Source organism: Salvelinus alpinus, chromosome 18 (assembly GCF_045679555.1).
Source record: "Salvelinus alpinus chromosome 18, SLU_Salpinus.1, whole genome shotgun sequence".
In the NCBI taxonomy this organism is placed as follows: domain Eukaryota; kingdom Metazoa; phylum Chordata; class Actinopteri; order Salmoniformes; family Salmonidae; genus Salvelinus; species Salvelinus alpinus.
In genome coordinates, this window is record NC_092103.1 from 1722863 (window position 1) to 1745760 (window position 22898).

A 22898-nucleotide genomic window follows, 5' to 3' on the forward strand; every position below is an offset into this window, starting at 1 on the left:
TATAGACAAGGTTCTGGTTCTCAAGGTGGATGTATTGCCGTCTCTTTTGTATTTGGCATACATCTACCCATTGCCGGCTTGTCTGAGGAGGCCTCTAGTGAGGCTTGTGTTTCAGTTCATGTGGGGTGAAAGAGATTTGCGTCAGTTCAAATCTGGCATCAGGACAAAATGTGATTGAGTCACTGTTAGGAATTTTGTTAATAAATAGTTAAAACAAATTCTAGCTTTAAATAAAAATATAACAAATTGAACTCTGCATGCCTGGTGAAAAGAGATTTGTGTTGTGGGTTATAAAGTAAGCAGAAAGGGTCATTCAACTCTGGTTGAACTGACCCAACTTAGCCCTGAGATGTTTAGATAAGGCTGTGGGTCACTTTTTAGGTCTTTCATTATCTTGAGTTGTCTGCTCAAGTGGTAATCAATTATAGTGAGCCTTCAGGATAAATGATTACATGGTGTTTTCATGTGAGTGCCCTGTGAGGTTAGAATGAACTTTTGAACCTGTTTTCTATTTGATTAGGACAATGAGACGCATTCTGTAACCTATGACGTCATATATTGTATATAAGTCTGTGTTTATGATCAAATGGGAGCTTGCTCCGAGAATAAACACTATTATCTACTTTTAATATGACTGTATCCTGTCTATTTTATGTTAATAAGTATCTTACAAATTCTTATAAATAGACAGATTGAATTTAATTAATTAGTATATTGTAGGAATCATTTAATTCCACTAACAGTCACTGAATATATTTTAAGTATTTAAATTAAACTCAAACGATAAATGGTAAATGCAATTTTCGTATTTACGGGTTCACTGTATCTCCGCGCAGGCTAGATCAGAGAACTGGCAGGAAGTACGTAAACAGCTGTTCTTATACCGTGATGACATAGTTCCAACGCGCCTGTTGGCCTATCACAGTAGAGGCTGAGCGCAGACTCTTGCTCTGCCTTTGGGGGCACCCGAACTTGTCCAAGTCCCTGAGTGCTTTCCTTTGTCCACATCTGGTTGCTGGGTAGATTAGCTCCGTCTTGTCTCCCCCTTGAATCTTCACTCAAACAATTCCTAATATGGTACTGATCAGTCTCCCAACCTTCCTGGTTGGCCTAGAGTGATCCACCCCTCCCCTCTCCAGACTGACCACAGCTTTTATGGCCTGTGTTGGTCAGTCCTTACACACCTACACCCATCTGTATTGTTTGTGTGTGTGTGTGTGTGTGTAACAAAACAATATTCATCTTCAAACAATATGCTAACAGGCTATAGTGCATAAACATAAATCCTAACAGGGGTGGCAGGTACGAGTGGGTCGCCAGGGCATGCATGCTCTGTCCCATCGGGGAGGGAGGTAGGGGAGTACCACATCTCCCCCTCAAGCTGGACGCAATTTTTGTTGACAGAGCTTGCTCATCCAGTGATACACCCGTCCGGTTACCTCCTGCGGGTGTTCTTCTCGTATCAGGCGAGAAGCGTAATGGTGTGGTCTAACACGGGTCCTCGGGCGGAACAGCTGCCGTGGCACTTTGGCCATGCGGCCAAGTGGTTGCGTGCGCACCCCGAGGTTGAAGTCGCCCGAGTAGGTTTAGACCACAGGCACCTGTACAAGGAGGTCAGATGGGCAGGGAGTCCGACGCCTGTAGTGGGTATCTCGGAAGTGGTCTGGGAGGGAGTGCAGGCGCGGGGCCTGGACAACAGGCTCAAGGACCTGAATTGGTTGAGCCTCCACAAGTGCTTGCCGGTGCGTTCTATTATGTACCGGCATAGTTTGGCGCGATCCCCCACCTGTCCAAGATCCTCTTGTGGCAGGGAGGAGACTGTGCGCCATGCCTTTTGGGACTGTGCCTTTGCCAGAGTAGTATGGGCTAGGGCACGGGTGTTGTTAGGAATGGTAAGAGGGGATTTTGTGTTGACTTGGGCTAGGTTAGAGAGAGGTGTAGGGAGAGTGAGGGATACAGATAGGGATAGGTTTTTGCTCTGGCTTCTCATGAGTCTCTTTAAGCGGGGGCTGTGGGAAGCCAGGCAGAACTTGGTCAAGACAGGGAAAGATTGGGGGGTGGAAGGGAAGGTGAGGAGGGTGGAAGGAGAATTGAGGGGGAGGAGTTGAAGTGGGGGCAGCATGCTGCCCGGGAGAGGTGGAAGGGGGGATTAGGGCTGGGATTGATTTAGATAGTTTAAGGGGATAGATTAGGGACGGGGAGATAGGGAAAGGTATTGGTTAGGTATGACGGGGAGGGATGATGCTCCCCTGAGGATTTTTGTTTGTTGATTGATTTTGTAAATAGATTTAAAATAATGCCATTATTTGATTTTGATTACTAAAATATGATTTTGTAAAAATGAATGGTATTGAACGTAATAAATTATTTTTTCAAAAAATAAAAAAATCTGGTGACCAACGGGGGAGCGTCAGGAGTGGAGATGGCGTCCCCGTCGGTCGGGGTTCCCCCGTTTCCCGCCATTTTACTTAAAAAAAAAAAGTTGGCCAGGATAGTGAGTGAGTGAGTGAGAGAATGTGTCTGTGTGTGTGTCTGTCTGTCTGACTTTTTACCCACACACAGCCCTCGAAAAGTTGGCAGAGTGGGTTGGGTGACCACCCGCGAGATCCCGGCCTAGAGTGCACAGAGTGTGTCTCGGGCCCCGACCTCTGACTTCCATACGACTCTGGTTTCTCTTCATTACGCACAAGCCTTTCTGTCACGTTCCTGACCTGTTTTCTTTTGTCTTGTATTTATTTAGTTGGTCAGGGCGTGAGTTGGGTGGGTTTGTCTATGTGTGATTTTCTATGTTGGGATTTTGTGTTCGGCCTGGTATGATTCTCAATCAGAGGCAGCTGTCAATCGTTGTCCCTGATTGAGAATCATACTAAGGCAGCCGGGGTTTCACGTGTGTTTTGTGGGTGTTTGTTCCTGTGTCAGTGTTTGTGCCACACAGGACTGTTTCGGTTTTGTCACGTTTGTTGGTTGTTTTGTATTTTGAAATGTTTGTTGACTTTCATTAAATAATGAACACTAACCGCTCTGCGTTTTGGTCCTCTCCGTCTGTCAGCGAGGACAGCCGTTACACTTTCGCCTTTTACTAAAGACTTCCATGGAGAGGAACACTCACGAGTTCAACGTATTTTTGGAAGGGCTTTGCTTCTGGCAGAGCCCGGTATATCTTGTTTCAAGAGAAAGTGACAGAGATGATGACGCCGCCGCCGCAGAGACTTTTTGCTCATGCATTTGACTTAGAATCGGACCGGTGTATTTTTCCACTCAAAGTAGTCGCTAAGGGCAATTGAGTTCAAGCCCGACGACTGGCGTATTTGCCGGGCTTTGAACAAATAGTCGTCGCACTAGGCGTAAAGAGCTAGTGACTTAAAGACGCATTGGCGACTTTAAAAAAAATAAAACAAACACTCGCATGTCTGTCTGTTGCCAGGGAAAGGTTGGGTGGGTGGGGAGGAGGAGCCACCTTTTGCCAAACCTCCAAAGTCTGCCGAGACCCCCGGGTGCCCGGCGGGTGCAGGGGTCCATTTGTGGGTTATCGCTTCTCGGCCTTTTGGCTCAGATCAAGCTCGGTACTGAGGTGCCCCAGAGCCCGCTAAGTCAAAAGCCGAAGGCCGGAGGGCGTAAGAGAGAATTCCAGTTCTAATTGTTGCGGTGAGAACGTGGATTTCCCGCCATTTTCCGTGAGGAGATGGCGAATAATAGCAGCGCTGGGTCGGTCCCCAGGACCGGACTGAAGAATACGATAAGATTTGCGTGGAAGAAGGAAGGAGAAGCAAGAATGCCGAGGGATTCGTTTGCAAGAACCGTGCTGATGGGAGCCCTGAAGCTAAGAGTGCCTGAAGTGATGTGCCTGCAGGGAAACACTATGGAGGAGGCCTACGACGTAACGTTACACACAGAAGGTATGTGTGGCATCGTAATGGATAGAGTCAAGGTGGTGGCGGAAGAGAGGCCATGTTCCTTTTTTAATATAACATGCCTGGAAAAAACAAACTTCAGGACTATCAATGTACACATGTACAATCCGCATGTTGCGGACATAGCGATAGGGGCTTTCCTGAGTAGGTTTTGTGATGTGACGTCGGGGGCGAGGTATGTGAAGGACTCGTTAGGGTTCTGGAATGGAAGACGCCAGTTCCAGGTACTGCTGAAGCCAGATAAAGGAGGTTTTGATGGTTTCCTCCATCCCCCGGCAGTCTTTTCGCTGGGCTCAGACAGGGGGATGCTCTTCTACACCCGTCAACCCCCTTTTTGCAAGAAGTGCAGGGAGCATGGGCATGTCACGGCAGCCTGCAGTGCGGGGAGGTGCCGTTTTTGTAAATCGGGAGAGCATGAGGCAAAGGACTGTAGGGAGCCGAAGGAGTGCCACGGGTGTGGTAGTAGGGTGCACCTGTTCCGGGACTGCCCGTCCCGTCGGCAGCCATATGCCGAGGCAGCGGCAGGAAGGAAGGAAGGAGGAGTGTCTGTGGGGGAGCAACTGGAGAGAAAGGACCCAGGTTCTAGTGAGAAGGAGCAGGAGAGACCATCCTCACCAACGCCCACTCCAAGTGCCAGGGCCGGGAAGGAGGTGGAATCGGGGCCGTCAGTGAAAGGAGGTGAGGGGTCAGCTGTCCAGCAGCCGGAGGAGAGGGCAGGTGGCGGATTGGAGGAGATGGGCTCATCACTTGATGGGGTGGAGGGGCTTGGGGCCCTGGTAGAGATGGTGGAAAACCTTCCAGTGTTGGAGTTAAGGGCAGGGGAGTGGGCCTCGGACTCCGATGCTCATGCCCGGGCAGGATGAAAAGGAACCGTCAGTCGGGGAAGAGATACCGGAGCTGGAGCAGCACCCCAAAGTCGGCAAGAAAAAGAGGAATAAGCGGAAGGATGAGGGGCAGAATGAGGTGGGAGGCTTGGGGGAGAGGGCGGGCAAGCGTCCGATGGGGGAAAAGACATTGCCGTTGAAGTGGCTCCCCAGTCCTCACAGGACTCTTCCCTACCTTTACCCCTAGTGGAAATGGACATGACGCTTTCCACTCTCTCTTCCACCTGGGGATGGAGGGTCGCAGGGCTGTTCAGGGAAGCCGGAAACCTCCATCCCCAACCCTTTCCCGGCGTCATGGGCAGATGACATGGGGGACATGGGGGAAACAGGGTCTCTCTAGGTGCGAGCAGAGGGCCTCAACTGAGGAAGACCTGTATTCATCGGACGAGGGGATCACTTTTGCATCCCTGTCGGAGGACATGGAGCAGGGGAGCATCGGTTTAGCCTCCTGTTTTTGTTTTGAGTAGTTCTGTTTGATGTTTTCATTATGGATAAAATTACTTTTGTTAGTTTAAATGTAAGGGGGTTGAGGGATAGGGTTAAAAGAAGGGCGGTTTTTAGTTATTTAGAGGGTGTGGGGTTTGATTTCTGTTTTTTACAGGAGGTTCACCTAAGGGATGGGGGGGATGTTGTTAGGTTTAAGAGGGAGTGGGATAAGGGGGAATCAGTTTGGGGTATAGGGGGGTTCACTCTTCGGGTGTAGGGATATTATTTGGGAATAGGGAGGTTAAGGTTGAGGATACTTTTGTTGTTATGCAAGGGAGGGTTTTGGGGGTGGATGTCACATTAAGGGATTGTAGGTATAGATTAGTTGGGGTGTACGGGCCACAGGTGGCGGCAGACAGGAGGGAGATGTGGACTGTCTGGCGCCCCTGTGTGTTACAAATAGGCAGTTGGTGATAGGGGGAGATTTTAATATAGATTTAGGGCTGGGGGGGATAGCAGTGCAGGCGCCATCACCGGGTTAATGACTTGCCATGGTCTGGTTGATGGAGGCCTGCACACTATTCCGATACTGGCTGGTCCCGCTTGGCGCAACTCCCGGGGGGTTGCGCGGAGGCTTGATTATATTTTTCTATCCAGGTCTTTGGGTCAGTTGTCTGGTCGGCTGTTGCCTGTTTTCTTTTCAGATCACGACGGGGTGCTCCTGCAGGTGAGTTCTCCAGTCTGCCTCTTCGGTAGGGGGTACTGGAAATTAGATCGGGATGTGCTGGATGAGCAAGCTTTCGTTAATGCCTTTATTGATGTGTTTCGGGGGCTTGAAGGTCTCCGGTCCATGTGCGAGGGGGTGTTAGAGTGGTGGGATTTAGTCAAGGTAAGGATTAGGGTCTTTATTATAGGATATTGTAAGAGGAGAAAAAGGGAGGAAAGGAGGGAGGTGGATCATATCCAACGGTTGCTCGAGCTCGAGTACGAGGCAGGCAACCTCGGCGGGTCGGTCGACTGGGAGAGATCCACTGCTCTGAAGGCGCAACTCAGGGAGCTGCAGGAGCGGAAGGCTCGAGCTTTCCTGGAGCGTGCGCATAGTGGGTTTTTAGAACATAACGAGACTTGTTCCGCTATGTTCTTTAAGTCGGTTAGGGCAAAACAGAGTAGGAAAGTAATGTACGGGGTCAGGGAAGAGAATGGTAGTGTAGCTAGAGAGCCGGAGGAGATGGTCAGAGTGACCACTAACCATTTCCGAGGGTTATTTAAGGAGAGGGAAGTAGATGTAGAGCAGGGAAGTGTGTATTTAAAACACTTGTCCCGGCAATTGCCGGAGGACATTAGAGAAGCGATGGAGGCTCAGATCTCCCTCGAAGAGGTTGAGAGCGCTCTCAGGAGGATGGGAAAAGGGAAGGTGCCTGGGATGGATGGGCTGCCGGCAGAGTTTTACCTCAAGTTTTGGGGGATACTCGGACCGGTGGTCCTCGAAGTCTTGAAGGCCATCCGAGACGGGCGTCCCGGGGGGATCAATGGCCGTCGGTGTGCTGTCACTTCTTTACAAGAAGGGGGACGCCACAGACCTTGGCAACTGGCGGCCTTTGACCATGCTGTGTGTAGACTACAAGCTGCTTGCAAAGGTCCTAGCGGATCGGTTGCGCACAGCCCTTCCCTACGTCGTTCATGAGGATCAGACGTGCGGGGTAGAGGGCCGCTCTATCAGGTGGAACCTACAGTTGATCAGGGACTCCATCGCTTGGGTAGAAAGATAGAGGGTTGCCTTTAATGGTAGCAGCGCTAGATCAGGCGAAAGCCTTTGATCGCGTGAATAGATCTTTTCTTTACAGGGTGTTAGGTAAGTTAGGAATTGGGGAAAAGTTTGTAGGATGGATCCGTACATTATATGTCGGAGCGGAGTGCCGGGTTAGCGTAAACGGTCACATGGGTGACGTTTTTGACCTCTCGTCTGGGGTCAGGCAGGGATGCTCGCTCTCGGCCGTCCTCTTCGTTCTGTACATGGAGCCTCTGGGGGCTGCCGTTAGGGCAGACACAGGGCTTGTTGATCCCTGTAAGTGGCGGGCTGCACGTTAAGTTGACGCAGTACGCCGACGACACTTCCTTGCTGCTTTGCAAGGACTCGTGCCTGACAAGGACCCTTGCCATATTTGGGGACTTAACCCGTGCGTCGGGAGCGGTTCTTAACCACGCAAAGTCTACCGTTAAGTTTTTCGGAAGATGGCGTGGTAGAACGGATGTGTCCGGGGGTTCTCTCTGTAACGGGGCCCTGAAGATTCTCGGGGTTCATTTTGAGACCTCCGGCTCAGCGACGCTGAACTGGAACATCGCAGTGGTACAGAGGAAGCTAGCGATGTGGAGGGCTAGGTCGTTGTCCTTTTTAGGCAAGGTCCTGGTCCTCTAGGTGGATGTATTGCCGTCTCTTTTGTATTTGGCGTACATCTACCCATTGCCGGCTTGTCTGAGGAGGCCTCTAGTGAGGCTTGTGTTTCAGTTCATGTGAGATGGCAGGTACGAGTGGGTCGCCAGGGCAGGCATGCTTTGTCCCATCGGGGCGGGAGGTAGGGGGGTACCACATCTCCCCCTGGTTTCTCTTCATTACGCACAAGCCTTTCGCCTTTTCCTAAAGACTTCCGTGGAGAGTTATACTCACGAGTTCAACGTATTTTTGGAAGGGCTTTGCTTCTGGCAGAGCCCGGTATATCTTGTTTCAAGAGAAATTGACAGAGATGACGCCGAGACTTTTTGCTCAGGCGTTTGACTTCAATCGGACCGACCGGTGTATTTTTCCACTCAAAGTAGTCACTCGGGCAATTGAGTTCAAGCCCGACGACGATGACTGGCGTATTTGCCGGGCTTTAAACAAATAGTCGCACTAGGCGTAAAGAGCTAGTGACTTAAAGATGCATTGGCGACTTAAAAAAAAAACACCTGCCTGTCGCCAGGGAAATGTTTGGTGGGGAGGAGCCAACTTTTGCCAAACCGCTGAGGTCCGCCAAGACCCCCGGGTGCCCGGCGGGTGCAGGGGTCAATTTGTGGGTTATCACTTCTCGGCCTTTTGGCTCAGATCAAGCTCGGTACTGCGGTGCCTCAAAGCTCGCTGAGTTAAAAGCCAATGGCCGGAGGGCGTAAGAGGTAGATCACGTTTATTTTTTTCCAGAAAGAAACGTGGATTTACAGCTGTTTTCATGAGGAGATGGCCAACAACAGCAGCACTGGGTCGATACCTAGGACTGGACTGAAGAACACTATTCGGTTTGCCTGGAAGAAGGAAGAAGAAGTACGAATGCCAAGAGATACATTTGGGAGAACCGTGCTGATGGGGGCCCTGAAACTAAGAATCCCAGAGGTGATGTTTCTCCAGGGCAACTCTATGGAGGAGGCATACGACGTGACTCTTCACACAGAAGATGTGATGGACAGAGCAAAAGCGGCAGCTGGGGAGAGGCCTTTGTCATTCTTTGACATAACGTGCCTGGCAAAGACGAACTTTAGGATGATCAATGTACATATGTACAATCCGCATGTGGCGGACATTGCGGTAGGAGCGTTCCTGGGCCAGTATTGTGATGTAACGTCGGGGGCAAGGTACATGAAGGACTCGTTGGGGTTCTGGAATGGCCGCCGCCAGTTCCAGGTACTGCTGAGGCCAGATAAAAGAGGTTGACGGCTTCCTCCGGCGGTCTTTTCACTGGGCTCAGACAGGGGGATGCTCTTCTACACCCGTCAACCCCCTTTTTGCAAGAAGTGTAGGGAGTATGGGGACGTCACGGCTGCCTGCAGTGCGGGGAAATGCCGATTTTGGAAATCGGGGGAGCATGAGGCAAAGGACTGTAGGGAGCCGAAGGAGTGCCACAGGTGTGGTAGTAGGCTGCACCTGTTCCGGGACTGCCCGTCCCGTCAGCAGTCGTATGCCGAGGCGGCGGCAGGGAGGAAAGACCCTGGGGCTAGGGAGGAGTGCCCAGAGAGGAAAGAGCAGGAGAGACCATTGGCGCCAGCGGAAGGAAGGAGTCCACTATCTAGCAGCCGGAGGTGGAGGAGGTTTGGGGCAGAACGGAGGAGCTGGGGTCTTCAATGGATGAGGTGGAGGGGCTCGGGACCCTAGTAGAGATGGTGGAGAATCTGCCGGTCTTGGGATCAAGGGCAGGGAGGAGACCTCTACCTCCATTATGTCGCTCCCGCCCGGGGGCAGGATGGGGAGGAGCTGACAGGTGAGGGGGCAATCATAGAGCTGAGGCCAGACCCCTATGAAGGAAAGAAGAGAAGGGTGAAGCGGAAGGGGGAGGGGCAGAGTGAGGTGGGGTGCTTAGGGGAGGGGGCGGGCAAACGAGCGATGGGGGTAAAAGACAGTGCCGCTGAGGTGGCCCCCCTGTATTTGAACGACTCATCTGTCCCTGTGCACCTAGAGGATATTGACAGTACGATCTCCACTCTGTCTATGCCCTATTCCAGGGAGGCTTGTATAGGTAGATGGCAGGCTAAACAACAAGCTGCGCCTAGTAAACATGTACGCTCCTGCATTGAAAGGTTAGATTTCTTTAAGCATTAACCCAATGTTCTGTGCACAAACCGCATAGTGATGATGGGGGGGGGGGGGGATTTCAACACATACGTAGAAGGGGAATATGATTTTACTGCACATTATTTAAAACATGTTTTGGGTGACTACAACTTGGCAGACATATATAGAAGACATAATAATAAAAGGTATAGGGCATACATGGAGAAACTCAAGAGCAAGGAAAAGATTAGATTATCTGTTTGTTTCCAAGACCATCCAAAGCTTGAGTTTCTTCATATATCCAAACTGGTTTTGACCACGACACAATTGGGGCTTCTTGTGAAATTAGGGGGGTGGAGATGGAGAGGGGTGGAGATAGGAAGAGGATTTATGAAGTTAAACACGAAGGAGCTGGAATGTGCGGAATTTAGAGCCAAGTTTACGACCTTTTATAATTCATGGAGGGATATGAAATGGGCATTTAAAAACACAGCTGAATGGTGGGAGGCTGTAAAAATCTAAATAAGGTATTTTAGTCAAATTTATAGAAAAAGGAAAAAAAGGAAGAGAGGCATCTTGAGAAAAAACTGCAAGATGAATTACAGGTTATATATTCTGAAATAAATTAGGGTAAGCAGGTGTGCGGGGAGGAATACAGAAACATCCAAAAGAAAATAGAACACAACATTGAAACAAAGGTCAAGAACTTTATATTTTTGGCCAAAATAACAGAAAAAGAACAAGATGAAAAATGTTCCAAGTTTTTTTTCTCAAAGTATTAAAGAAAAACAAAGAAAGTCTTTCATTTCCATGTTATGAATAGGTAGGGGGAAAGTTATCAAAAAATAAGATAATGATGCACGCTCAGGAATTCTATCAAGCTTTGTTTAAGCTTATTACACCAGACCTCAAAGATTCCGGCATCATCCCCTCGACCAAGATCTCTTTATACACCTCCAGTAAATCCTCACCTAGGATTCCCCAAAAATGACAATAAAATTATTTTGGTAATCCATCACTCCCAGGTGTTTTATCGGCTTTCAGAGTTTTCAATATCTCCTCTTTCCTTTTTGGATACCTCCCTTTCTAAATTTGTTCAGTTTTTTGCTTATATTATTTAATAATTCCTCCATTCTTGCTTTATCCAATCCTCCCTTAACCAGGGATGTGATAATTTGGGCCAAAGACAGAAACCTACCTTTGTGTGTGTTGAATGTTGATCAGGAGAAGGCATTCGACAGGATCAGTCATGACGTTACCCTACTTATTGTGGGAAGCTTGTGGAAGGCTACCCAAGTTAAACAATTTAAAGGCAATGCTACCAAATACTAATTTAGTGTATGTAAACTTCTGACACACTGGGAATGTGATGAAAGAAATAAAAGCTGAAATGGATCATTCTCTACTATTCTGACATTTCACGTTCTTAAAATAAAGTGGTGACCCTAACTGACCTAATACAGGGAATGTTTACTAGGATTAAATGTCAGGAATTGTGAAAAACGATGTTTACATGTATTTGGCTAAGGTGTATGTAAACTTCCGACGTCAACTGTACTCATCTGCCAAAACAGCAGCTTCAGACGCAGTCCATATGATGGAAACAAACATCATACTCCTAATGGTGAGCGTTACATCTGTCAATATTAATGAGACTAAGACATATGGAAAAGTTAGACCAGACAGTAAGCCTACTTCAGGCTGATATTTTATGCCTTCAAGAAACACTGGACTGACAGTATGATGGAGTAAGAAAGCGGTGGATGGATTTGCTTTATTTTAATAATGGTAGGGAGAGGACGTGTGGGGTTACTATTTTAATTAAGCGGGATAGTGTGCAGAATATTAGAGAAGTGCACACGGGTGAGGGTAGGCTTTTTAAGTGTTACATTTTTTAAAATGTTTATGCACCTAATAATGAGATTGACCGAGCCGTGTTCTCAGTTACTTGAGCAACATTGTGCGGGTAACCGTATATAGGTTGGGGGATTTTAACGTTCGTTTGACTAAACTGGACACGTCAAGGAGTACATTGTTGTGCTCTGATCTGTCTAGGCTAGTCTTGCTGGGGGTAATGAAGGATCATTGAGTGATGTATGTCGGGGTATGCATCCAAGTGGGAGCTTTCTCGAGGCAGGTTGTTTTAAACGGTCTCAGGCAAAGCCGCATTGATTATTGTTTAGCGCCTGTAAATGTGGTGTAATATGTTCACAAGATTAGGTATGATTTACATTTAAGTGATCATGCCTCTCTTGGGTTCCTGCTGGGTCATAGTGTGACTACTAGAGGGGGTGGTATGCTGTTTGATTGCTGAGCTACTAAATGAAGAAAAATATATTGATATGATTGCCGATTGTATTAAACAGAAATGTTGAGTGATTTTAAAATGTGTTTATATTGGATTGTGGTGGGACGGTCGAGTGGACTATGCAAGACGGAGGAATTTTCTTTTAAAGAGGCAGCGGATAGCTTTGAATAAACGACTTGACATTGAGCTGGAAAAAGTTGATAAGGTGGAGGGTTATGATGTGGCAGGCTTTATGGAAGCTCAGGCTGCTGTAGATAACTTTGAAAATAGTGCATGTATGGGGGCAATTGGGGGGTGGCGATCAAGGCTGTAGTGAGGAGGTTTTAGGTTTTATTGATGCTAAATTATCTGATGCTGAATGACAAAGATATGACGGTTAAGGAGATACGGGAGGCTATCTTGGCCAGTAATAGGGGGAAAAAAGTCGGGGATCAGATGGGCTGAAAAGTGAGTTTTATCATCAATTTGTGGATATTTTTGCATCTGTATTGTTGGACCTGTATGTGTTCATGGAACGGGCACAGATCGTTCCAGAATCATTGTCCACAGGATTGTTAAATATTATAAAACAAATGGAGTAGCGAGAAGCTGGAAAATGTTAGGCCTTCAAGTTTACGGAATACTGATATGATTTTGGCAAGGGTTTTCGCTAACCATGTTAATAAAGTGATGGGCGAGTATCATATCTGAGTCGGACGTACAGTGTTCCTGGGAGGGATATTATGGATATTACTCAACATATGACTGTTGAGGGAGGCATAGTGCTTAGCCTAGATTTGAACAAGAAAACCGAAATCTGAAGGTAACATGTGTGTAAGTGTTAAAGGTGCACCTAATCAAAAACAATCAACCAGATCCCAAAACAAAATGGTGCTTGTGGAGAGCGAGAGAGAAAGGCAGGACTGGGCACCAGGACCTTTTATCACCTTGTTGTTCCCAAACCAGGTGCAACTTGTCACCTTAACGACCCAATCAGCTCCACCTGTCCCCAATCTGCAAATATAAACACAAACACAGAGAAGGAGGCAGGGAAACCGAGGGGGTGTAACACCCTCACTTATGAAAATCAGGAACTTACAAAGACCTGAAAACAAAACCCACAACCACACAAATAAGCCAATACAACTGATCAAAAACCATAACTAATAAAGGTTCAGACACAAAATACTATACAAATCATAAAGGTAAGAGGCCCACCGGATGCCCATCATACCAGCCCAACCAAATCACCTGACCCCATCCAACCTCAGCAACCCTGGTACCTGGAAGCAACAATTTAAGAGAAAGAAATGGAGACCAAGTGACAGGAGAGCAGAAGCCAGAGCAACAGGAAGGACAAAATAAACACTGTACAGACCACCAACCGAAAATAAAAACCAACAACGAAGGCTTCGGAAGATTTACTAAATTGGTGCACGGGAAAGCGCATCAGCCACCACATTATCCACACTTTTTACATGTCGTACATCCAAATGGAACGCCTGCAGGAACAAACACCAGCGCATAATCCTGCGATTTGGGCAAAGCATGGTGTGCAGGAAAGTAAGGGGGTTGTGGTCAGTGTAAACCACAATAGGGACCACACATATACCTCAAAATGCTGCAACGCCCAGATTAAAGCAAGGGCCTCTTTCTCCCCCACTGAATAATTCAACTGATAGCTGTTAAACTTTCGGGAGAAATAACTAACAGGATGTTCAACACCCCCATCTGCTTGAAGCAACACTACACCTGCCCCTAAGTTACTGGCATCCACATATAGGCTGAAGGCAGTTCCAATCATGGGGCAGCCAACACAGGGTCAGAGCTAAAAAGCAGTTTCACATTTTCAAAAGCACTCTGACACCAGGAAGACCAGATTAAATCAGCCCTCTCCTTCAACAGATCAGTCAGAGGTGCTACAACCGTGGAGAAGTTGAAGCAAAACCCCCGATAATACCCAACCATACCTAGGAAGTGTAGCAGCTCCTCCTTGGTGGTGGGCGGTGGAAACAGATCGATAGCGGCCACTTTAGCCCGCACCGGGAGAACACGACCCTGCCCGACCACTCTGGTCACTGTTGCCTGGGCAAACTCACATTTGGCTAAGTTCACAGTGAGACAGGCCTCAGTCAAACGTTCAAACAGAGTCCGTATCTGCACCAGATAGCGCTCCCAAGGGTCACTATAAAACAACCACATCATCTAGATAAACAGCACAGTCTTCAAGGCCAGAGATCACCCTATTCATAAGACGCTGAAACGTAGCAGGAGCGTTGCGTAGGCCTAAACTCTTGACCGTATAGGAGAAAAGACCTGAAGGAATAATAAAAGCAGATATTTCACGAGCTCTTGATGACAAAGGCACCTGCCAGTAACCCTTCAGTAAACCAAACTTGCTGAAAAACCGGGCAGCACACAACTTCCATCCGTGGGAGTGGGTAACAGTCCGGTTATGTCACACTAAACTTCCGGTAGTCAGTGCAAAATCTAAGAGAACCATCTGGCTTGCTCACCAAGAGACACCGGGAGGCCCAACTGGAGAATGATGGTACAGCGATATCATTAACCAGCATGTACTAGGCGTCCCGCTAGCGGGACAACTTCCGCTGAAACTGAAGGGCTCACAATTCAAATAAATAATCTTCAAAATGATGGATATTAAACATTTAGGTACATACAAGTGTCTTAAGTTTACTGTCCGATTTACAGTAGGCTTTACAGCGAAAGCATGCCATGCGATTGTTTGAGAACGGCGCCCCACATCAACAAATTTTTCCACCGTCACAGGTTTCATAAAATCACAAATAGCGATTAAATATTCACTTTTTGAAAATCTTCCTCTGATTTGTCATCCAAAGGGTCCCAGCTATAACATGTAGTGTCATTCTGTTAGATAAAATCCTTCTTCATATCACAAAAAGTCAATTTAGTTGGCGCCATCGATTTGACTAATCCACTCGTTCAACATGCAGAGAAAGGAATCCGGAAATCTGCACCTAAACTTTGTTTCAACAAGTCAAAATACATTTATATTTATTCCTCAGGTACCCTAAAATGTAATTAAACTATAATATTTCATACGGAAAGATTTCTTTGGATTTTCTCCTACCATATCTATGTGTCAGCAAAACAAACTGAAAATCAGTGATCAAATCAGTTAACTCTGCTTGACAATCAGACAGGTGACCCAACAAACTCTCCCAAGTTTGCAAGGGACTCTGAATTCAACCTACCCTGCAAAATACCACCACCAGGGCCCGGCACCCCCTGTTAATCACACTGCATGTGAAGGTGACGTGGCTGACCTCAGATCAACGGATTCCACCAAAAGAACAGGACTAACCACGTCGGTTTTAGCACATAGTTCTGATTTAGCCAATTCAGAAGACAAACGAGCATAATAGGGCTTTAACAAATTGACATGGCAGAGCTGATTCGCCTTTCTGCGCTCAAGGGTAGCAATCAGATCGGACAATTGACGAACCACAGTGTATGGGCCGCTGAATTTGGCCTGAAAAGGAGAACCAACAATGGGCAGCAGAGCCAGAACCTGGTCCCCTGGACTAAATTGTCGCGGCTCAGCTCGCCGGTCAAAGAACCTTTTCATCCTCACCTGAGAGGAAGCTAGTTTTTCTTTAGCCATTTCACAAGCTACATACAACCGGTGTCAGAAACACTAACATATGACGACAAATTTGGGGGAGGCTCAACCACCTTCCAATCCTCCTTTAATACAGCAAGAGGACCATGCACAGTATGACCAAAAACAAGGTCATTAGGACTGAAACCAGTGCTCTCGTGATACTTCTTTAACAGCGAGTAGCAACCAGCATAACCCCTCTTCCCAGTCACGTTTTAATTCAGTGCAGTACGCACGTAACAGTGACTTCAAAGTCTGATAAATGCTCAAGGGCCCCTTGACTCTGCACATGATAAGCACTGGCCTGATTATGTTTTAAACACAATTGTCACAAGAGTTGTAAAAATATGTGCGAAGTGAAGTTGGAACCCTGATGGCTCTGAATAAACTGAGGTAATCCAAAAATGTAGATAAACGGTGACAAAGCCTTCACAACAGATTTAGTCGTAATGTTGCGAAGTGGATAGGGTGCAGAATCTCGTAGCCTGACAAATCAGTTATAATGTAGGTGCTACCAGCTTTAGAACGGAGTAAGGGTCCAACACAATCAATAAGCAAATGCTCAAATGGCTGGCCTGTAACAGTAATAGGTTGTAACGGGACGGGCCTTAACATCTGATTAGGCTTCCCAGTCAGCTGACAAACATGGCATGTTTTGATGTAAGTGGAAATGTCTTTAAACGAGGCCAATAAAAATGACGCACAATTCGATCATAGGTTTTACTAACGCCTAAGTGATCAGAAACGTCATGAGATGTTTTCAAAACTAGATCACAAAGCTTAGAAGGGACTGCGATCTGAACAATAGCATCACCCACAACTTTTGCTGTGAGGCGTCCATTTCCTCATCAACAACTGATCTGGAACGTTGTAACCCTGGGCAACACTCCTTACCTCAACCGGAAGTACTTGATCAAATAAACCTTAAGGTAGGATCAGCGGACTGCTCCATCACAAGATCACTACAGGACATAGGCAAAGGTCAATCATTTAATGGATTATCTAACTGTTCGGTTATGTGTTGTGTAAATTTAGTTTTAACCGTAGTGTCAACACGGCTCATAGTACGAGTCACAGTGCATGCAGAGAATACCTCCAGGAATCTCTGTACGTTTTCATCAATAATCCCTACATGGGATGGGGTATGAGAAACCACCAGAGGAGGTACATCACGCCAGACACGACTAGAGGATAAATTGTTACCAAAATCACATGAACACCATTAATGGGTAGAAAGGGACACACCCCAAGGTGTTTGACTTTGTGCAAGGGTACAGACAATGTATTCAAACCTATCCCTTGAGTCAGGACACTGGTTCCTGTGTCTGTCTATGAGGAGAATGGCAGAACAGACTCCAAAACAAACAATTCATAGGCACCAATGTCTCACAGAATCTTTCCCGGCACATTCACTTCCCAATAGTGAAACAACCCTTTGTGACAAATTGCAAAGAATCAGTACTAACAGGGTTTGGACAATTCTTGAGCTTGCGCAACAGGATTAACATGAGGGACAGGCCCAGCTAACGCAACAGGTTTTACATTTGTGCTGGCCAATCTGCTGACCTTTTTACCAAGAACAGGACATTCATTCTTCCAGTGACATTTACCTTGACAATAATTACAGATTTTACTTACATCATTCTCTCCACATGAACCATGTTCGGATCTAGATGGAAATGCGTCATTACACGAACCAAAGGAACTTGCTGACTGAAATCCACTTGAACTGTTACTCTGCCCCCAATCTCACATACGGGATCCTCCAAAACTGCCTTTGTGGGTCAGTACGTACAGTTGAAGTCAGAAGTTTACATACACTTATGTTGGAGTCATTAAAACTAGTTTTTCACCACTCCACAAATATCTTGTTAACAAACTATAGTTTGGCAAGTTGGTTAGGACATCTACTTTGTGCATGACACAAGTAATTTTTCCAACAATTGTTTACAGACAGATTATTTCACTTATAATTCACTGTATCACAATTTCAGTGAGTCAGAAGTTTGCATACACTACGTTGACTGTTGCTTTAAACGGCTTGGAAAATTCCAGAAAATTATGTCATGGCTTTAGAAGCTTCTGATAGGCTAATTGACATCATTTGAGTCAATTGGTGGTGTACCTGTGGAGGTATTTCAAGGCCTACCTTCAAGCTCAGTGCCTCTTTGCTTGACATAATGGGAAAATCGAAAAAAATCAGCCAAGACCTCAGAAACAAAATTGTAGATCTCCACAAGTCTGGTTCATCCTTGGGAGCAATTTCCACGTTAATTGTTAATCGATAACCTACCACGTTAATCTGTATAAACACCATGGGACCACGCAGCCGTCATACCGCTCAGGAAGGAGACGCCTTCTGTCTCCTAGACATGAACGTACTTTGGTGCGAAAAGTGCAAATCAATCCCAGAACATTGTGAAGTTGCTGGAGGAAACGGGTACAAAAGCATCTACATCCACAGTAAAACGAGTCCTATGTCGACATAACCTGAAAGGCCGCTCAGCAAGGAAGAAGCCAGTGCTCCAAAACCGTCATAAAAAATCTAGAATACAGTTTGCAACTGCACATGGGGACAAAGATCGTACTTTTTGGAGAATTGTACTCTGGTTTGATGAAACAAAAAAAAACTGTTTGGCCATAATGACCATCGTTATGTTTGGAGGAAAAAGGGGGAGGCTTGCAAGCTGAAGGACACCATCCAACCGTGAAGCACGGGTCTGGCAGCATCATGTTGTGGGGGTGCTTTGCTGCTGGAGGGACTGGTGCACTTCACAAAATAGATGGCATCATGAGGGAGGAAAATTATGTGGATATATTGAAGCAAAATCTGAAAACATCAGTCAGGAAGTTAAGCTTGGTCACAAATGGGTCTTCCAAATGGACAATGACCCCAAGTAATACTTCCAAAGTTGTGGCAAAATGGCAAAATGAACAACTGTCCACAACTAGGTAAGTTAGTCTTGGAGTGGGGGTATTTTAAAATCCATACCCAAAACGCACACAGTCCACAACTCAGGGAATGTGGAGACATTCTGTACAGGATGCAGGGGTCCTTGGCGATAGGTGCCCAACACAATATATTAATGACAGTAGCAAAGGCACTCCAACGCAGAATAGAGTGAATAATGGCACATGTTACATCAGCGTGTTTCGATACACTCAGGTATTATGATACGAGAAAGGGGAATGAGAGTAGCGATGACTCAGACATTGAGTTTGTTAGTGGCAACACATGTAGAGAGCTGCAGCTCAACCCTGTTAGAGCTGCAGTTGCGCAGCTTCTTCTGTGCAAGAGGCTGAAGGTGCAGTGCAAGCAGCAGTCTGTAACTCTTACAGCTGCTGGTGAGTTAGGGGCTCCTTGTAAGAATGTAAAAATTAAAGGAGACGGAAATTGTTTCTTCAGAGCGGTCAGTGAAGCGATGTGTGGTACAGATGAGTATCATGGAACAATTCGAAATGTCATGGTGAAGCAGCTAGAAAGCAACGATGGTACATATAGGAGCATTTTGAGAAAGGGTTATCGTTCAGTGTCAGAATATATTAGTAAATCCAAAATGAGCTCTCTAGGTAGTTGGTCGACCGAAGTGGAGATTCAAGCAGCAGCAGATTGTTTGGGTGTAAGCATATATACATACTACACCAACTGTTGGCTTGAATACAGTTGTAACGGTTTACAGGTGTCTAACAAGGGGATTTATTTGGAGAATCGTGGGAACCATTATGAGACAGTTGTTTGTGTCAAGAGGCCTCAGATGCAGTCTTGTTATGGTTACTGCAAAGTAGCTGCAAGTGGGAACAGTGTTACACCACAAACATTCAAGTCTTCAGCCTCCAACTCGCCCGATTCTGAGAGAGCTTGGCGAGCAACAAGGTCCAGTGAAAACAATGATTGAATATGTGAGGATGATCCCGGATACTGGCAAGAGGACGATGAGCATGACCACGAAACTCCGGGTGATGACTTGGAGGATACCAGGGACCACGAAGCCGAAACTCGTCACCAATACAATTCCAACAACAACCTTCTGGACGATGACAAGGTTTACGACAACGGCGAGGTTTACGACAACGACGAGGTTGACGACACGGTTGGTGCTGAGGAAGATGCAAGACAAAAATAGCAGATGCAACGTAAGCTTAATTGGTCACTGTTGAACAGATCATGGCTTTCATTTTTAGAATGGCTGGGTGAGCGCTGGTGGGGCTCGGCTCGGTCTATTTAGTAGTGCAGTAGTATGGGGTTTTGTGGGGGAGAATAATTGGATAAAATTAGAACAACATGGAGTAACGGGCAGGGGGCACAGTGCAGCATCGGAGTTGGAGGGAACACTGTACATCTGTGAAGAGAGAGCAGATTAGCTCTTTCATGGATACACCTAAGATTCACGCTGGAGATATTGTCATCGCAGCACACTTTGGTGACACGCCCGGAGTAGTGTGTTCGGTGACGGTGAAATATTAAGAAATATTACATAGACATGGTATAACAGTGCATGAAACGTGATCGAAATAGTCATTCACAATCTATCTGTGTACCTACAGAACGGCTCAGGGTTATGGTAGACGCCTGTGGAGTGGAGGTTTCCATGTTAGACAATAAATGTTCGTTTTGTGCGATAATGTCCCTCTTTATGACCAACTACCTCCTTTTTGTTCACGTGTTTTGTCCAGTAATCCAGTAATAAAAGGTGCGTGCACTAATTCCAGTACAATAAAAGTTAGTAGAAACATGCCAAACGATGTTTAACCTTTCTAGTGCAGGCGTTCCGCTAGCGGAACCCCTAGGCAACATTCCGCTGAAAAGGCAGCGCGGGAAATTATTATATATTTTTTTGAAATATGTAACTTTCACACATTAACAAGTCCAATACAGCAAATTAAAGATAAACATATTGTTAATCTACCCATCGTGTCCGATTTCAAAAATGGCTTTACAGCGAAAGCACAACATATGATTATGTTAGTTAAGAGCCAAGTCAAGAAAACACAGCCATTTTTCCAGCCAAAGATAGGAGTCACAAAAAGCAGAAATATAGATAAAAATGAATCACTAACCTTTGATGATCTTCATCAGATGACACTCATAGAACATCATGTTACACAATACATGTATGTTTTGTTCGATAATGTGCATATTTATATCCAAAAATCTCAGTTTACTTTGGCGCGTTACGTGCAGTAATGTTTTGATTCCAAAACATCCGGTGATCTTGCAGATAGCCACAGAAATTCCAGAAATACTCATAATAAACATCGATAAAAGATACAAGTGTTATTCACAGATTTTTTTTATTTTATTATTATTTTTCTTTTTTTCACCTTTATTTAACCAGGTAGGCTAGTTGAGAACAAGTTCTCATTTGCAACTGCGACCTGGCCAAGATAAAGCATAGCAGTGTGAACAGACAACAACACAGAGTTACACATGGAGTAAACAATAAACAAGTCAATAACATGGTAGAAAAAAAAGAGAATCTATTTACAATGTGTGCAAAAGGCATGAGGAGGTAGGCAATAAATCGAATAATTACAATTTAGCAGATTAACACTGGAGTGATAAATCATCAGATGATCATGTGCAAGTAGAGATACTGGTGTGCAAAAGAGCAGAAAGGTAAATAAATAAAAGCAGTATGGGGGGTGAGGTAGGTAAATTGGGTGGGCTATATACCGATGGACTATGTACAGCTGCAGCGATCGGTTAGCTGCTCGGATAGCAGATGTTTAAAGTTGTTGAGGGAGATAAAAGTCTCCAACTTCAGAGATTTTTGCAATTCGTTCCAGTCGCAGGCAGCAGAGAACTGGAAGGAAAGGCGTCCAAATGAGGTTTTGGCTTTAGGGATGATCAGTGAGATACACCTGCTGGAGCGCGTGCTACGGGTGGGTGTAGCCATCGTGACCAGTGAACTGAGATAAGGCGGCACTTTACCGAGCATAGCCTTGTAGATGACCTGGAGCCAGTGGGTCTGACGACGAACATGTAGCGAGGGCCAGCCGACTAGGGCATACAGGTCGCAGTGGTGGGTCGTATAAGGTGCTTTAGTAACAAAACGGATGGCACTGTGATAAACTGCATCCAGTTTGCTGAGTAGAGTATTGGAAGCTATTTTGTAGATGACATCGCCGAAGTCGAGGATCGGTAGGATGGTCAGTTTTACTAGGGTAAGTTTGGCGGCGTGAGTGAAGGAGGCTTTGTTGCGAAATAGAAAGCCGACTCTAGATTTGATTTTGGATTGGAGATGTTTGATATGAGTCTGGAAGGAGAGTTTGCAGTCTAGCCAGACACCTAGGTACTTATAGATGTCCACATATTCTAGGTCGGAACCGTCCAGGGTGGTGATGCTAGTCGGGCGTGCGGGTGCAGGCAGCGAACGGTTGAAAAGCATGCATTTGGTTTTACTAGCGTTTAAGAGCAGTTGGAGGCCACGGAAGGAGTGTTGTATGGCATTGAAGCTCGTTTGGAGGTTAGATAGCACAGTGTCCAAGGAAGGGCCAGAAGTATACAGAATGGTGTCGTCTGCGTAGAGGTGGATCAGGGAATCGCCCGCAGCAAGAGCAACATCATTGATAGACTTCTCCTTAATGCAACCGCTGTGTCAGAATTCAAAAAAGCTTTATGGAAAAAGCATAATCTGAGGAGGGCGCTCAGAGCCAAATCCAGCCAAAGAAATTTCCGCCATGTTGGAGTCAACAGAAGTTAGAAATAACATGATATACACTGCTCAAAAAAATAAAGGGAACACTAAAATAACACTTCCAAGATCTGAATGAATGAAACATTCTTATTAAATACTTTTTTCTTTACATAGTTGAATGTGCTGACTACAAAATCACACAAAAATGATCAATGGAAATCAAATTTATCAACCCATGGAGGTCTGGATTTGGAGTCACACTCAAAATTAAAGTGGAAAACCACACTACAGGCTGATCCAACTTTGATGTAATGTCCTTAAAACAAGTCAAAATGAGGCTCAGTAGTGTGTGTGGCCTCCACGTGCCTGTATGACCTCCCTACAACGCCTGGGCATACTCCTGATGAGGTGGCGGATGGTCTCCTGAGGGATCTCCTCCCAGACCTGGACTAAAGCATCCGCCAACTCCTGGACAGTCTGTGGTGCAACGTGGCGTTGGTGGATGGAGCGAGACATGATGTCCCAGATGTGCTCAATTGGATTCAGGTCTGGGGAACGGGCGGGCCAGTCCATAGCATCAATGCCTTCCTCTTGCA

At 46.2% G+C, this 22898-nt stretch overlaps 1 non-coding gene across 1 annotated transcript; it reads left to right on the forward strand.

Moving 5' to 3' along the window:
• Nucleotides 1–7812: 7812 nt before the first annotated feature.
• LOC139544688 (U5 spliceosomal RNA) lies at nucleotides 7813–7929 on the forward strand. Its single transcript, XR_011668927.1, has one exon. It is a non-coding gene; the product is annotated as a U5 spliceosomal RNA (small nuclear RNA).
• The last annotated feature ends 14969 nt before the right edge of the window (nucleotides 7930–22898 follow it).